The 15201-nt window shown below is 37.0% G+C and overlaps 1 protein-coding gene and 1 long non-coding RNA gene across 3 annotated transcripts in view; one reads left to right on the top strand and one right to left on the bottom strand.

Moving 5' to 3' along the window:
- Window positions 1-15201, bottom strand: part of neb (kinesin family member nebbish) — a 162851-nt gene that overhangs the window by 115914 nt on the left and 31736 nt on the right. The window lies entirely within an intron of this gene.
- LOC141392976 (uncharacterized) lies at window positions 4917-6833 on the top strand. Its single transcript, XR_012409935.1, has 2 exons — window positions 4917-5330; window positions 5387-6833. It is a non-coding gene; the product is annotated as an uncharacterized lncRNA (long non-coding RNA).

Genomic DNA, 15201 nt, shown 5'->3' with positions numbered 1-15201 from the left:
GCGTGCTGCGGAAGCAAAATGGAGTGCTTCCTAACTGCGTGCTGCGGAAGCAAAATGGAGTGCTTCCTTTCTGCGCGCTCCCTTGTAAAATTCACTGAGGAATTCATAGAAAAAGAAGCACTTCGTGACACTTGCACAAGTGATTTAACTGCTTCCGTGGATGCAAACTTTTTGCTGGGTTCTATTTCTAATCAATGATGCAACAAGCAAAAAACGAAAAAATTGGTAATATTTTGTTTCTTTGTCACTTTTCTCTAAAATACCTAAATTTGGTTGGCCAACAAATAAGTACATTTTGGATTTTTATTATTTAACTAAAATCGAGTAAATTTTTATAAAGGTTAGTTAATAATTTAACTTGCTAATAATTTTAAATAAAAATTAATTGATGGATGGGTCCATGATGAAATTACAAGGTGGCGTAAAACGGCCAGCTGATTGGTTTCAATCTGTCAAATATTTTGTTATTGTGAATAAATTATATGAAAACTTAAACAAACATTTTGACATATTGAAGAATTTTCGGTCAAAATAGAGTTGTTGTTGTGCTACTTACGTGACCTGTTAAATAGATCTTGGATGGGTCGAAATAAGCACTATTACCTTGAAGAGAGAAGATTGGCGTCAAAATTAAGAAATGAGGGAAACAAATCTTCGATGATAGCCAAATTCCTGGAATGACCGGTGTGTTTTGTCTAAAACACATTGAAACCAAAACGAAGCTGAAGAAACACGGTGTAGGCCAAAAAAACAACAAAGAAAGTTTCATTGTTGCTCTCGTTAATGAGACCTATCAAATTCATCTCGGATAATTACTGTTCACATAGGTAATGATACATATACTCGAATAGCTCGGGGAATACTACCCAGCAAAATGTTCGATGCCAAAGACGCCATTCAATCATGGGTGCAAGTGATCTGGCATGTCATCTTTTTAGAATCTTCATCGATGAATTTTGTATGAGCGTGGACCCCAAAAGATGCTAATCATTTTTGGATCCAAAGCATGTCATTTACACCAATGCTTTGGCATGTCATTTTCACCAACCCTTTGCAATTACATTATCATTACGACGAGAGTTTTAAAAACATTGGTTGTGATTTCGATTCTCCGACACCATCAAGCCTATTATAAATATTTAATATTATATATTTAGAAAAATGTGTATACATAAAAATACAAAATTCATCTCTATTGAATCGATGGAATGGGTTCAAATGCTGATGAAAAGATCGAATCTTTCACGACTTCGTTTGCATGGGTTCAAATGCTAATGAAAAGATCGGATCTTTCACGACTTCGTTTGAACCAATGCAAAAGATGCCATGAAATCAAGTCATCGCATGGAACCCCTTCCTTCAAATTTTGCTGGGATTACGACGAAAGTTTTACCAACGTTGGTTGTGATTTCGAGTCTCCGACAACATCAAGCCTTTTGTAAATAATTAAACTTACATATTTAGAAAAAGGTGTATAAATAAAAACACAAAATTCATCTCTATTGGATCGATGGTACGAGTTCAAATGCTGATGAAAAGATCGAATCTTTCACGACTTCGTTTGCATGGGTTCAAATGCTGATAAAAAGATCGGATCTTTCACGACTTCATTTGAACCAATACGAAAAGATCCAGTGAAATCATGGCATCTCATAGAACCAATTCCATAATGCGACCCATACACTGTGGGCATGCATTTTGAAGTTTTTGTCAATGTATGTGGGAGAATTTTTAGCAGGATTGACATCAAAATAGTTTTGATTTTGTAAACGAAACTCTCTCAATCCGATGAATTTTGTTTATTTTCCAAGAAATCAAAAAAAAATTTTTGAAAATAACAAATATTAGGTTTGTCCTTGTACTTTCTCAGTAAATATTACTCAGTAATTTCTTTTTAGAGAGTAAAGCATTTTATACTCTTTCAAAGGAAAAAATTAAAAAATTAAAAAAAAAACAACATTCTGCAACAATTTTCAATTTGTTTAATATTTACGATTATGATATTAAAATATTTTAAACTTTTGACAACTGCCTAAAGCTGCAAAATGTTACTGAACAAAATTCCTTCAGTAAAAATTATAAGTTCTCAGTAATAAAAATTTCAAAACAAGTTTCTCAATTACATAATTCTCTTTTACTGAACATTTGTGTAAAAAAACAACATTCAGTAATAATTTGTAATAATTATTACAAATTATCGAGTACGCAGACACACTTATTGTTTGTGTCGAAATTAAAATATTGTGAAAACTTCAACTAAGTCTCGTTTTGGAGGAAAATTTATCATTTTTGGAATGTGGATGAAGGAATGACACACATTATTCAATCACACACGTACACAAGGGGTTCATCGGCAGCAGCAGTTTGGCAGTAAATGTATGGGCCGCATAAAATTTTGCTGGGTAGGGGCTACCAAACTATCAGAATAACTAAAAAAGGCGTTCAACTGTTTCGGAAAAGAATTTGTTGACGAGGTCCTCCTTCGCTAACAATCATATGGGTTATTCCGCAAAAGCGTACATAAAAAAAATTGGCGAAATTTCTTCTAGAGCCATGAAATGAAAATAAATAAGAATTGCGGCAAGATGAATTTCAATATCAAGGAAAGTAATTTCATATAATGGTTACAAAAATACAATAAACCACGGAGGTGGCAACTTAATGGTGTGAGTCTGATTGATTTTCCTGGTATGATCTTCTTCCAATATATCACATTACAGATGCTGGGACTCATTTACAATTCAAAAACATATTGAAAAGAAAAAACAATGTTGCTACAAACAGAAGAAAATATGTTTTTTTTTTCAGCAGAACAGTGGTCCAAAATAGGCAACCCCTATATGTCAATGATTGGTTCCAGGACAATATAATTAAGTTACTTGACTCGCCTAGGCAGTAATCGGACATGAATCCAATAGTAAACTTCTGCGGATACTTAAACAGCACATTGGTACACAATCCTTCCAAAATAAACATAAAATTTGGAATTTTATACAAAACATGAGGTATTAAATAACTTTTGACAATTACAGCAAATGTCTAAACAATATGCCAAAAAGAACACAAAACCAGTAGGAAAAGACCAAAGTCGGGCGGGGCCGACTATGTAATGCCCTACACCAGTCGAAATATGAAAAAATGGAATAATTAGTATACATCCCAATACCGTGGACCTATCTTGACAATTTTTAGTGGAGCAAAATACCTTAAATCGGGAGGTACCGTTATATGGGGGCTATACCAAAACTTTGACCGATATAGCCCATCTTCGAACTTGATCTTCCGACGGCTAAAAAAATGGTATTCCCCAATTTTCAGCGAAATCGGTCAACAAATGCGACCTGTATGTTGCGAACGGACGGACATGCATAAATCGACTCAGAAAGTGATTCTATGTATATCCCTAGAAGGAACTATGGGTCTATCTCGCTTCCTTTTGTATGTTACATACAAATGCACTAACACCTAATACCCCTTACCACATAGTGGTGTAGGGTATAAAAATAGTTGAAACTAATAGTGGAAGTATATATATATATATATATATATATATATATATATATATATAAACATCCTAAATTGCAATCTATCCTAAAACAATTGAATATACTAATATTAATTAATGATTTCCAAAATGTACTTATTATTTTGTCCATACATTTTTATGACTTTTTATACCCTCCACCATAGGATGGGGGTATATTAAGTTTGTCATTCCGTTTGTAACTACTCGAAATAATCATTGTAGACCCCACAAACTATATATATTCTTGATCAGTGTGCAATTCTACATCGATATAGCCATGTCTGTCCGTCTGTGGAAATCACTCTAACGTCCGAACGCATTGAAGTACATAGGTGGATGAAATTTTGGTAGAAGGTTAGGTTAGGGGATTTGCAGCCACTAATTTGTGACTGCGTCACTCGGAGACCTTCCGGTTCATTGTGATCATCCGAGGGAAAAAATGAGGGATGTGCTGTAAAGAAAGGAAAATATAGAGCAAAGAGGAAAGGGGCAAAAAATAAAAAGGAAACTATAGCGGTATTCACTCATGTTGGTAGATTTACAACTCTTGTTAATGTACAATTGGTCTGTTCCAGTACTGCAAGAATCTACTAATTTTTACTAACATAAAGGAAAAAATGTTATCGTAGTAAAAATAGTAGCTTCTTGCAGGTTCTGGAACAGAGCAAATATGTACTATGGTTTTTTACAACGAAGTGTGAATGTCTTTTTTGTGAATATTGTAAAGAAATCAAACATTTCAGTTTCAGTTTTATTACACTTTTTTCCCATTTTTCTACCACAAAACAAAACTCCGACATAAAATAAAACTCACAACAAAGTGACGGCAAAACAATCTGTCTACACCCTTGTAAAAGTACAATGGAATGTTTACAATACTTTTAGGTCGAGTAAATTAACAACCCTGTGGTAAATTAAATTTTCATGTATTTTGTTGTTGTGGTATTGCAAACAGTTGTAGTTATATCTACAGTATTAACAAGATGTACAAGATCTACAATGCCACTTTACCACCATGAGTGAATACCGCTTATGAAAGTGTAAAAGAAGTAATTGCGTAGAAATTTTTAGAAGGGAAAAATAGTTTTTATGATGAAAAAGTTTGGGTGGTGATGGTTGATGGAATATTTGAAATACGTAGAGTTGTGTAGTTCCGGAACGAACTAGTTCCAAGGAACTATTCCGGACAAGGAACTATTGGAACTATATCCAGATCTTGCGTTTATGTAGTTCCTTTAGTTCATATAGCTCCTTTCGTTTTTCTGTTTCCTTCAATTTAACGTCTAAGTCGATCTTACGTTGTTACGTTTGGAACGAAGGAAACAAAAAGAGGGACGAAAGAGAAAGATTCGTTGAACTATTTCGATCTCGGAACTATTTGGAACGAAAAGAAAGATGAAAGAGAATAATTCGTTGAACCATTTCGGTCTCGGAACGATCTGGAATGAAAGAAACGATGAAAGAGAACGATTCGTTGAACTATATCGGTCTCGTAACTATTTGGAACTATGGAACTATATTAAGGAACTAGTTCCTTTTGGGAAAAGGAACTAGAAAGATCGATCCGCTCAGGGAACTAGATTGCCCAACTCTAGAAATACGGTTCACGTGTTCAGGTTGCGCTGTTCCAGCCACTTCAGATTTCTGATGATGTAGATTAATGGCGGTTCCACAGTTGAATAGAAGGTTAGACACGGTGGAACACCATTAACCTATGCCGCCTACGAGTCAGGGCTGGACATCGACACAGGAGGTGCTCGATCGTCTTCATCTCCTCCTCATCCTCACAGTGTCTCATTTGATGGTAAAGGCCCTGATATAGCAGTGTCCAGTGATTACTCTAACTTCAGCTTTACTCAGGTTAAACAGAGAATTCGTTCTTTTGACTGACAGAGACGGCCAAATGGATCTTGACACAATGCACCTAGGCTTATTATGCCATAATTCACTGGCTCTTTCGTCAGAGAACGTTTCGATTCTTTGGAAAAAGTGACAAATGGGTGGTTTGATGGAGTCAGCGATTGCTAGATCTGTAGACTGCGATCCTCGTCAATCAATCTGCTCTTTCATTACCCATATAGTCGCGGTGTCCTGGTACCCAGCATAGCCGATAGCCGTTAGTTAGCGTTCCCAAGGCTGTTCTACACTTAAGGACGAAATCGGACTAGAGGTTGCAGGATTTGATGGCTTTAAAAGCCGCTTGACTATCCACAAAGATAGTCACCGGTTTAAAGATTTCTACATTTAAACTTTTTATCAATTCCGCTGCCTTCCAAATCGCGAAGATTTCAGCCTGGAAAACACTACAGTTGCTATATAGCCTGTAAGCGCATCAAGAGATAACCTTTCACAGTAGACGCCAGCCTCCGTACCTTCCTCCATCTTGGAACCGCCTGTATAGAAAGCCAGACCGTCCAGAGGGGGGTTACTGCGGTTCCAGTCGTCTCTACTAGGTATAACGACATCTATATCGTCAAATCTTAGGACTGGTCATATATAGTCGCTTAGTTTTCCACGTTGGTTCACATTGATACCTGATTCATTCAGGATACATCCATGCCATTCATCCCATCCATGGAGATTCTGTTCACGCAGCCTTAGGGCACTACGAGTTGCCTGCCACTTAATGCTGAGGCTCAAAGGCCTTAGGTTCAGCATTGCGTTCAGAGCAGCTTGGGGTGTGCTCCTGGTGGCTCCAGTTATGAGAATCGCGGCAGCTCTTTGCATCTTGTCTAGTTTGCTGGATGTCGATTTTTGGCGCAGTGAGTGCCACCAAACAAGAGAACCATGGGTAAGATGGGACTCACCATGGTGTTATACAACCAGTGTATAATCGATGGGTTTAGACCCCAACTTTTCCCAATAAAATTCTTGCATGAATAAAGTGCAATCAGTCCTCTCTGTGTCCGATCCTCAGCATTCCTATTCCATCGCAATTGACAGTCCAGGATTGTACCAACGTACTTTGCCTTGGGCGAGAGCTGAAGCTGCTGCAAAAAAGATGTGAACTGCTTTACATTTCGGAACTTCTATTTGTAAGCAATGATGTAACAAGCATAAAAACGAAAAAAAAATTGGTAACATTTTGTTTCTGTGTCATTTTTGTCTAAAAGTCCAAAATTTGGTTGGCCAAAAAAATAAGTACATTTTGGATTTTTTATTATTTAACTATAAACGAGTAAATTTCAATAAAGTTTGGTTAGTAATTTAACTGTGCTAATAATATTAGACAAAAATAAAATAAAAATAAATTGATGAATGGGACGAAATGAGCACTATTACACGGGAGAGAAGATTGACGTCAAAATTAAGAAATGAGGGGAAAAAAGTTTCGATAATTGCCAAATCCCTGGAAAAGCCGGTGGCTTTTTTTCTAAAACACATTGAAACCAAAACGAAACTGAAGAAATACGGTGTAAGCCTAAAAAGGCAGCTATAAACAATCGATAGACCCACTGTTGCTCTCGCTTTAGAGACCTATTAAACCCATCTTGGGTAATTACTGTTGGCATAGGTAATGTTATATTCACCCGAATAGCTCGGAGAATACTAGGGGCTACCAAATTACCAGAATAATTAACAAAAGGCGTTCAAATGTTTCGGGAAAAAAAATTGTTGACGAGGTCTTCCTTAGCTAACAATCATATGGGTTGGTCCGGAAAAACGTACTTGGACAAAATTGGCGAAATTTCCAATAGAGCAATGAAATAAAAATGAATAAAGTAAAATAAATGAATGAATAAAATAAATGTAATATCAAGGGAGAGGAATTTCATACAATAGTTACAAAAATCCAATTAAACACGGAGGTAGCCACCTAATGGTGTGAGGCTGATTATTTTCCCTGGTATGGTCTTTATCCAATATATCACATTACAGATGCTGGGACCCATTTCCAATACAAAAACATATTGGTCAACAAATTGTTGCTACAAACAGAAGAAAATTTGTTTTTATATGGATTTTTCAACAGAACTAAGGTCCAAAACATGCATCCCTATATGTCAAGGATGCGTTCCAGGACAATATAATAAAGTTACTTGACTTGCCTCTGCTGTAATCAGACATGAATGCAATAGTAAACCTTTGCGGACACTTAAAATAGCGCATTGGTACACAATCGTTCCAAAATTAACATCAAATTTTGAATTTTATTAAAAAAATGTGGTATTAAATAACTTTTGAAAATTACAGCAAACTTCTAAGCAATATGCCAAAAAGAATACAAAAAGTAGATCAAAATAAAGGTGGAAGCGACAAATATTAATAATATAAACATCCTAGATTATAATATATCCTAAAACAATTGAATATACTAATATTAATTAATGATTTCCAAAATGTACTTATTATTTTGTCCATCAATTTTTATGACTTTTTTCTTAATATCGCATTTAGAAGTTTGTTTATCTTGAAGATCTACGCAAAATTTATATTTTAAGTGTCATTTATGTTGCAAAACTTAAATTTAGACTGAAATTTGTTTTACAATGAATACATTTGCTGAATTGAACGAAAAATATGCGTACTTATGTTTGTACTTATTATTTTGGCCATATGTGTATGTCTAGAAAGGCAGCCAAGGTAAAGTTTGAGTTTTCCATGTCCCTCTCAATGAAACCTACAACCTCATACAAAGCAGACTCCACAGGTTTGCCTTTGATATAGGCGTGCTGCGTATCTCCAGATCTATCAGTCGTTCGAGAGTCTTAAGGAGAAAGGATGATAAGCTGCCTGTAGTCCTTTGGTGCAGAGTGACTAGCTTTTCCCGCTTTGGGAATCTAAGTAACTTTTTCCTCTTTCCACAGACTCGGTGCATACGAGAGAGTCAAACACGCCCTATAGATCTGTTCCAGGATTTGATATAACTGTGGCGATGCAAATTGAAGCATCGCCGGCGTTATACCATCCGGTCCAGGTGACCTATATGGCTTGAAAGTGTTGACAGCCCATTTTATTTTATTTCTGCTAACCACCCTATCAATGAGATCCAAATCCACAGGCTCTTGAATTTGGAGGTCGTCACATTCATTATTGACGGTGTCCGCATCGTCGCTATTATCTTGTTCATTATACGTTTTGTAAAATCAATAACCCAAACTCTCACTTATAACACTCAGTTGTTGCCGTGTGGGATACCAAATAAATAAATAAAATAGAAAAAACATTCTGGGGGCGTCCAGTCTCGAACGATTTAAACGCAAGGTGCTTCTACGGCCTCTTGTTCTTGGGAAGTGGGCTGGGCAGTAGTTTTAAAACACTCTCGCCTACTTCGACCTTGGATTTGTCAATCGCAGACTATTCTTATAGAAATTGCTTGAATATGTTTGGTTGATGTCCGGATGTGCTTCCAAACTTGCAGTCAAAAATCCCTCTCAACAATTTTCTAAGAAGTTTGTACGGTGGTACAGAAGCTCTCGACCTAATATCTGCTCGAGCTGGTGAGACCCCATTTTTCTAGGCATTTGTACACTGCTAGTTCTTGTTTCTCCCATGAGCTACTATCAGTTTCAGGAACACCTAGGAGTTGTTATTTACCCCCATGTGATACCAGGACAGCAACCCGTTTTTTCTTCCCTGTTTTGAGAATATCTGGTAATAGTTTTCCATGTCAGTGCACACAAATAGCCTCGTTCCTTAAAGCTGTTGCGTTTATTTTTCACGGTTTATTCTCCGCTGTCCACGGATAAAGCTTCTAGAGATCTTATATTTCTAGGGATCCTCTCCGATAGCTTCTACTGTAGCCATAATGATACTAGTAACGTTCCTATTCACCTTACAGGGGTCCAGCACCAATGACAATTGCATAATTACGATTTTCTTGAAGCCACGCTTGATTGTTTTCGGGACAGATGGTTCTTCAGATTCTACGATACGTTTAGCATCAAAACAAGACCTAGACCTCATTGAAAATGTATTGAAATATGAAAACATTGACACACAAATTTCAGAAAAAGGAAATAACAACAAAATTAATAATCTGTGTTATCTTAGTCCTGGACTTGCTGACCTGGCATTGTTTGATCCAACGGTGCAAAACGCCTTACAGAGCCAGAAGGCGACAAAAATCTTAACAAAGCAAAGATCAAAATTTCTTCAGAAATATTCGATCCAAACTTCCAAAAGAGCAACTGCCGAAAATCCTAGAAAAAGGTCTGGCATAATTCTTGTTGTTCAAGAGATTAAACATTAACTCCGAATTTCCAGGAGGTGCAAAGGATGGTAAACAACTTGAAAGTTGCGAACTACATAGCAGAGCGTTCTTCAAGTAGTCAGCTGTACCCAGATAGCTCCAAAACCACATGATGTCTGACTCTCGAATAAATTTAATTTAGAACAAAATGTAAAAAGATATTTGTTTTCATTCCAAAAATTGATAAAAATGAAGAAAATGTTTTTTTAATAGTCTCCATTTTTGCACAAAGGCGTACCTAGTCATGTTTTTCGGGACATTGGCTTTATTATCTCGAATTCTGTAATACCTATTTAGTATTAGATTTATTATATATACTAATATTTTGTTGTTCAGCAAGAAATGTTAAGAACAGAATGGCCTTTAATTTAATGCTTAATATGGACAAAAAGCTTTAATCATTCCAGAGAAATAGGTCGCCGAAATCGTTAAATAGCCAAAAATCGAGATTTTCATAATGTCGAGGCCCCAGTGGCACATGTTAACATATTCCAATTGTGCTCAAACTTTGACAGTCTGACCAAACTAAAAACTTTATGCGGTTACCGCCTTAAAAAATCCGACATCGATTTGTTCCCTTTGAACAATAACCAGCCCAACGCAACAAATTATAACAAAGAAAATATTAAATTTTACATAGAACGTTTGATATTTTATCAAATTTTATACTTTTTATAATAAAAAATTTTATTACAATGCCATACTTTTATACCCAACACCACACTGTCATAAGAGGTCTCGATAACACAATAATCTGCTAAAAATCAACGTTAAACGGCCAACTATCTTAATTTAGAACATTTTGAAGATTTTTGACGATTTTTCTAACATTAATTGACAATTTTACGACTTTTATGACGATTTTCGGCCAAAAACTGTTTGCATATTTGGATATTTTTTGCATATTCTGCATATTTTTTGCATATTTTGCATATTTTTTGCATATTTTGCATATTTTTTGCATATTTTGCATATTTTTTGCATATTTTGCATATTTTTTGCATATTTTGCATATTTTTTGGCATATTTTTTGCATATTTTTTGCATATATTTTGCATATTTTTTGCATATTTTTTGCATGTTTTTGATATGACCCCAAATATCGAAAAATTTACCCTTAAAACGCCTAGATCCAAAATTTGAGTCCAATCGGATGAGAAATAAAAAACATGCAAAAATCCGATGTCTAATAATGAGGGATGATGAATATCTTCAGGAATAGAAATTGGTGGAATTCTAATTATTTCAAAATATTGAGTAACATTTACAAATGCTAAATCAAGGATTCTATTATAACTATTCAGTATATCGTTTATTTGATGAAGATTGAGGTCACAAAATCGACTAACAATTTCGAATGTATCTTGATTAGCATTCGCCCGGGATGTTAGTGGTGTTAGAGCTTCAGAATCTGGTAATAAGAGCCATTTAACAGAGGGCATATTAAAATCGCCCAGAACCAAAATTCGATCGGTTTCATTCATATTTCCAACGATTGAACTGATTGCGGATATATGTTTTTTATATATGTCAAGTTGAGAAGAAGGAGGAATATAGGAACAAGTTATAAATAATTTAAAATTGCCTAGTTCAATGGATATACTTAAAAATTCAATATCAGGAATATTATTTATTTCAATTAAATTAGTGGAATAAGAGGAGTCAACTGCAATAAGGACTCCACCACCTTTTTTAGCAACACGATCATTTCTGAATATTTGATATTTCGGACATAAAACTTCACTATTTAATACAGCTTTTTTTAACCAAGTTTCAGATAAAACAATTACATCATAATTAAAACCGAAGCTATCAGTATATAAGCGAGTTAATTTTGTATTTAAACCCCTTACATTCTGATAGCATATAGAAATAGAATTTTTTAGTTTTTTGAAACTGTAGCTGTTCGCGGAGGCAAATGTGCTAACTTGTCGTTTCTTTCCACAAATTCTTTTATAAAAGCATTTACAGGCCAAAATTCTCTCGATATAATTTGATTAAATATTGACTGATTAGTAACAATCCTGAAAGAAGATCTACTTTCCGAAAATGCTGAAAGAAGCTTGTAACATTTAAGAAAGTAATCTCCTTGAATACTTGATCTTATATAATCATAAATTTCGTCAGCCGTCGTTTCGGGAGGGAACCTTGACGCAAATACCATTTTCATAGCTGGAGGCATAGATGATGATCTTTGCACAGGTTGTTGGGTATGGCCTACATTGGCAGATGAACCCCTTGAAGAGACAACAGGCAAGGATGTTGCCAACTCCTGAATACCTTGAGCAGATTGTGAGGTCTTTTCAAGACTAGCACCACCAGTACTCATTAACTCAGGAGATGCTACAACCTTCTTTAACTGCTTGCTTACTTCCAAAGGCTTATCCATCACAACATTGGCGTATAACTGAGCACGACCAGATTCAGTTGTATCAGAAATATTAACTGGATCCGATTGTACTACATTATCCCTAGAAACACTAGGTTTACGACTAGAAACAGTTTTACCTGTACTCTTTTTCGTCGACCTTTTGCGTTTCTGCCCGATAACCGATGGTGACGATGCAAATTCGTCAAAATCCGGATATTTGCTAAACAAATTTGAAACTTTATCAAAACGGGAACAAATTATGGAAAGTTCCCCTTTAATTGAAACTAGTTCGGAATGTAGATTCTTTGCAAAATTGTAAAAATCAGCAGAGATTTTTCTACAATTGGGACAGCACCAACGAATTCCATCATTTTCTTTAATTATGTCAGTAACTATTACTCTCATACGAGCACACTTACAATGCCATTGATCTAAACAAAACCAACATGTAACACAAACTTCACTATCATCACGAATATTACATATTTCGTATGAACAGACCATGTTAACTATATTTCAGTTTACTAATAAGTTAAAATTTTTTGGAGATTTTGTAGCTGAATTTCTTAATCCTTTAATTAAAAAAAAGCAATCTTTGGCAACTCTGTTTTGATATGATAACCAAGCTGTTACAACAACACAATAAGCTAATGTAACAGAATATATGCACAAAACGAAATAGCCAATTAGACAAATTCAACACAAAAAAGCAGCTTATTAGCACAAATGTAATTAATAACACTTCACCAATTAGCACAATATTTAGACAATAAGTTATTTAATAATTTTAATAAACTTTTAATAACGTATACACGCTAATTTAATTAAAAATTGAATTTTTTTAAAAAATGCACAGAGCACACAAAAATATGACACTACAGCGAACGATCATAATTCATCATAATTATTGCAAAAACAGCTCGTTTTGATATATTCACGTAAAAAACCCGCAAAAATATTTGTTTTTATCCGAGAAAAATCGTAAAAACCGATTTTAACTAAATCTCAAAAATAAGAGCTAATGGATTCGAAAATAACTCGCCGATTTCAGTTAGAAACACAAAAAAGGAATAACCCTGCTATTACGTTGTTGTTGTTGTTGTTGTAACAGTGTTTTTGTTATGTTTATTTGGTCGTTCCTCTGTTCAATCTGGCTCTGGGTCTATCTCCAGTTCAAGAAAAGTGGCTGCTTCGATGGGATGTAGCCATAGATCCACTGGAGTTAGATGGGTAGGTTTGGCGGGGCAGTTAAAAAGGTGTTGTGTGTCGTGCGGGGTCATGCCGCATACTGGGCGGTGCGATCGATTTCCGCCCAATAAGAATTTAGGCGACTGCAATATCCCGAGCGTAGTTGGGCCAAAACTACTCTAGTTTGTCGTGGCAGCTGACGCTCCTCAGCTGCGATAGATGGAGGATGTACTCCAAGTACTTTATTCACACTATAATTGCTTAAGGCCTTGGCAACTGCGTCCGTGTGAATGCTATTCAATCCTGCTTGATATGCTTGTTGATCTAGGGGTTCTCTCCTGTATCGTTGGACCTCTCCCTCTAGAGCATGGATATCCTTCCTGATCTCCCTGAATGGGCCGGGCCTACCCACAAGATGGTGATTGGGATGGCTCACACGATAACATCCAAGCAGGTACTGCAACGAAAGCATCTCATTGTGTTGCTTTACAGGAAGAATTTTTGCCTCCTCATGTAGATGGTCCACAGAAGATTTGAGGAGGCACCCTGTCGCTGTTCTCAGGGCTGCATTTTGGCAAGTTTGAATCTTTTTCCAGTTCGAATCACACAATCTCGGGGACCAGACTGGAGCCGCATAGCTTACCACAGACCGACCTATCGCGTTATATGTGGTCAACAAGGTTTCTTTATCTGCACCCCAAGTGCTGCCGGCCAGGGACTTGAGGACCTTGTTCCTACTTTTCAACTTGTCGCAGATAGCTGTGGCGTGTGCGCACGACGTGATGTAGTGTCGAATGTGACCCCTAAAATTTTAGGGCAGTTTGTGGTCGGAATTCTGCTACCGTCGACCACGACATTCAACTCACGTCCAAACTGCGCTGTCCATGTGGTGAACAGAGTGGCTGTAGATTTTGTGGGGGAAATCTGCATATTCCTCGAATGGAAAAAGGTTGTAAGATCAGTTAAATAGTTGTTCAGTCTCTCACAGATGTCATCAGGATAGGTACCCGACGCCAAGATCGTGCAATCATCCGCATACGTCACGATCTCAATGCCGTCTGGAGGGGGTGGAATACAGGAGAGGTAGAGGTTAAACAGTTCCGGAGATATCACCCCACCTTGGGGAACTCCCTGTTTCACTCTACGGGGTTTGGACTTCTTATTCCTGAATTCCACGTACGACTGGCGTCCACACATATAGTTGACTATCCAACGTTTCAAGCTTGGCCGGAGGGTTGTCTGCTCAATGTCCTCAAACAGCGTGGAGTGCCTGACTGTATCAAAGGCTTTTGATAAGTCAAGAGCCACCATCACTGTTCTATCGCACGGCCGTCTCTGGTTGAGTCCTTTACAGATATATGTGGTAATGGCGTGCAGCGCTGTTGTCGTGCTGTGCTGCTTACGGAATCCATGTTGATGATCGGCAACTTGATAGCTATTTCTGATACTGGGGAGGATCAAGGCCTCAAGTGTCTTTGCTACGGGCGACAAAAGCGAAATCGGTCTGTACGATTCACTTTTGCTGGCATCCTTGCCTGGCTTCCGTAGTGGGACCACCCTGCCCATTTTCCAGACTTCGGGAACAACGAGAGTGGCTAGCGACAAGTTGAAGACTTTGGTGAGATACTCGACTCCCGGCTCATCCAGCTGCTTCAACATTACCATGGAGATTCCATCAGGGCCCAACGCTTTGGATGATTTAGCGTTCCTGATGGCATTGGCAACATCATCCATTGTAAATTGTGGTGGTTCATCCTCGGCAGGAAGAGATCTGATGCGACGTAATACTCTTCTCTTCGCCCTGTCACTCTCGGGATGCTCGACAAACTGTCGATTGAAATTACTTGCGCACCTCTTCGGGTCAGTCAACGTAACGTCGCCAAACGTGACTGAGGTCCTATCTTCCCTTCTTCCAGGGTTCGA

The sequence above is a fragment of the Musca autumnalis genome, unplaced genomic scaffold, assembly GCF_047663935.1.
Source record: "Musca autumnalis isolate F117 unplaced genomic scaffold, ASM4766393v1 scaffold_2, whole genome shotgun sequence".
NCBI lineage: Eukaryota > Metazoa > Arthropoda > Insecta > Diptera > Muscidae > Musca > Musca autumnalis.
Note: the sequence above shows the minus strand (reverse complement) of the source record. Positions and strands in the feature narration are given on the sequence as shown.